Genomic DNA, 3,510 nt, shown 5'->3' on the forward strand with positions numbered 1-3,510 from the left:
ACTGGCTTAAGGACAGAACCCACAGGGTTAGAGTTGCTGGCGCTATGTCAGACTCCAAGCCGGTCACAAGTGGTGTCCCACAGGGCTCGGTCCTTGGCCCCCTATTGTTCAGCATCTACTTCTCAGAAGTACAGGCCAACATGGGAGGACTTTGGCTGACAAAGTTTGCAGACGACTGCAAACTGGGCGCCATAGTGGAAGTGCATCGGACACGGATATCCTTCAGAAGGGACTCACGGAAACAGATAGCTGGTTCCAGAGCCATGGCCTGAAGTTAAACGCCAAAAAATGTATAGTCATACCCTTCGGGAAAAACAATGTAACCCCAAGCTACCATATAGGCGGCAATCCACTAAGCACAGAAGAGGTTATCAGGGACCTGGGGACCCAGTTTGACAGTGGCCTTTCTTTTGACACTCACATTGCTAAAGTGGTTAGAAAGACCTTCTACATTGTCCACCTGATCATGAAGGGATTCACATCCAGATCTAGTGAGGTCATTGTTCTCCTGTACTCTTCACTTATCAGACCAATTATCGAGTACAATGCCCCATTCGGGATGTATCTCACCCGACATCTGCAGCAATTGGAGAGACCCCAAAAGTTCCTCACCAAAAGGATAAAGGGACTCCAAAATCTGTCATATGCTGCCAGATTGAAGAAACTCCAGCTCTATTCAGTCGCATACCATCTGCTCAGAGGTGACATGTGCCTGACATACAAGGCCATGTCCAACCCGGAATTAATGGACATGCTCCACCTCAAAAAATCCAAATCCACCAAAACCACTAGAGCAAGCGACTTAAACCTTAACACGGATATAAATAGGATGTGCTGGAGGGATAGATGTATCACTCAGAGACTCCCTATGCTGTGGAATAAAATCCCGGTCCATGTGAGGCAGAGCACCTCGCTGGCTCTGTTCAAGAGAAGTCTTGACCTGTGGATGGGAGATCATAGGTTTACCCCGGGAATCATTTCTGTGTCACTGCTGGACAGAGGCACAACAAACTAATGGGCACAGTATTTTTTCATATAAGGGGTGGCGTAAGCCAGAAAACTTTGGGCTAGGCTTATAAATGCCTTAGGGCAGATAGCCTAGCATAAAGCTATGAACCTATGAACCTATGAACAAGAAGTCTGGTAAAGTGCCAGACTAAGAAGCTAGTAAAAGTGCAGGAGGGGAGAGAACTAGCAGATCTAAGGGAAAAATTGAAGAGCAGACTTCGGCACCATTCAGAATCTTACAAACAGTCCTGGATAGAGCAAGTCTGTATCTGGACTAGACTAGTTGCAGGAAAGGCAGGAAACAAAAGGGAGTTTTTAAACCAGAAAGATATGGAAAAACTGCCCAAATGGCCAATAAACTACAATTTATGGGCCAGAAACCACTCCTCTAATGCTTACCACTCCCACTGATAAACTAGATGACTTCCCTCCAACACAGAAAGGCTTGGGGGGCTCAGAAGCTTACAAACAGTCCTGGATACAGCAAATCTGCATCTGGACTATACTAGTTACAGGAAAGGCAGGAAACATGCTTAGAACTTTTGTATTTATTTATTTATTTTTTTTACAGAAAAGCAGCTAAAAAAGCACTAAAAACAATTCAAGTGCAGTGCAAGCTGACACACTTGAGTGTGTAACAATATTAGAGCAAATACAGTTTAAATAAATGCATTTTATTCAAATTGTATTCTGAAGTGAATTCAATTTTTGTTTTATTCACCTCTGAACAGTTAAAAAGTGCCAACAAATATACTTATCAGCTGAGAAGCACACTCAGTCAGAACATAAAGAGATTCTAGCAGTTTTTTTTTTAGTAAAGTGGAAAGGGAGAAATTATGAACAGAACATAATTCAAGGTTAAGAACGTAAGTGGGTCGGCCTTTTCAAATGTTCTCTGTGTATTAGTAAGGAGACTCTAGAGAATGCTTTTAACTGCAAACAAATCAGTTATATGATACCTGACTAGAACACAGACACTTCACAAAAATTGCACAGAAAAGCACAGATAGAGCACTCACAAACAGAAAATCCAACTGTCAGTATGAGAAAACAGTTTACAGTTAAGTAATTCAGTAAAATGCAGTTGCAGTAATAAAGCACTATCTAGCAATTAAAAATACAGTTAAAACAGTATAAAACAAATGCAGTGAAGCAGTAAAATAAATAAGCTTTATAGCAGTGCAAAATGTAGTAGATTAGCTGTATAGCACAATTATAAGTGTTAAAGAAGTGCAATACAATGAAATAAATGTAAGAAATAACTTATTCTGCTCTAGGAGTCTTACGGAATTTCTCTTTTTTCCCAGTGATGCATCACCACTCACAGCCTGGTAAATACAAGCACAGCCCCCTGCAGACACAGGGTTTAAATACCAGAAAGGATGTAATAATTTAGAAGCTCAAATTACTATCCAGTCCTGCTAGCCCCTGCTCTTTCAACCAATTACTCTGGAGAAAGAAGGCCAGGAAACCCTGCTGCTCTCAATAAAAAAGAAAACAAGACATATGAGCAGAAGATGGCTACCAGAAACACAGGAAACCCAACAAATAAAACAACCAGGTTTGGATAACAGCAGGCCTATATCCAGATTGTGTTACTTGACTAGAACACAGAAACTACACAATAAATGCACAGAAAAGCACAGATAGAGCACTTACAAACAGAAAATATAACTCTCAGTATGAAAAAGCAATTTACAGTTTAGTAATTCAGTAAAAATGCAATTACAGTAATGAACACTATTACAGCTACTAGCTCTAGCCACTAAATGAATGTATTAAACAGATAAAGGAGCAAGGAGAGTCTAGAGAATGCTTTTAACTGCAAACAATTCAGTTATATGATACCTGAGTAGAACAAAGAAACCTCACAAAAATGCACAGAAAAACACAGATAGAGCACTCACAAACAGAAAATACTTACCTGGCAAGGGAGAGACCATAATCAGGAAGGTGGTTCTCTCAGGGCGAGGTTACTCCATTGCACTTCGGATAGGTTGACCCCTGTGATTTCTCCAAATGTGGGAAACTCAACTCTCTCATACTGAAAGCTGTATTTTCTGTTTGTAAATGCTCTATCTGTGCTTTTCTGTGCATTTATTGTGTAGTTTCTGTGTTCTAGTCAGGTAGCATAATCTGGATAGAGGCCTGCTATTATTATATAAATATCCATGCACATGTGTGTGTGCTTGCATGTGCATGTGAACATCTATGCATACATGGATTTAAGTGTGTGCATGTGTGGTTTGATGTATACATTTTGTTACATTAAAGAATTCATCCATCCACAACCCCTTTTTTTGCACATGATGTCAGGGTGTCACTTCAACAGTGACAATCATCTAGAGACAATGCTTATAGCAAAGAATTTTTTTTTTAAACTGTATCCATTGCTTACTGGTGTGTATCCATTTGTGTTATACTTACAATGAGATGGCTGTTATGACATTGCTTAAAGGTGCCTCTCTCATGGTACCTGAATCACTGTAATAGCATGGGATT

At 40.2% G+C, this 3,510-nt stretch overlaps 1 non-coding gene across 1 annotated transcript; it reads left to right on the forward strand.

Moving 5' to 3' along the window:
- Positions 1–2,924: 2,924 nt before the first annotated feature.
- LOC122812404 lies at positions 2,925–3,087 on the forward strand. The gene has a single exon (XR_006366416.1). It is a non-coding gene; the product is annotated as a U1 spliceosomal RNA (small nuclear RNA).
- Positions 3,088–3,510: the final 423 nt, after the last annotated feature.

This window comes from Protopterus annectens, chromosome 9.part0, assembly GCF_019279795.1.
Source record: "Protopterus annectens isolate FY-2018-M chromosome 9.part0, PAN1.0, whole genome shotgun sequence".
Classification (NCBI taxonomy): domain Eukaryota; kingdom Metazoa; phylum Chordata; order Ceratodontiformes; family Protopteridae; genus Protopterus; species Protopterus annectens.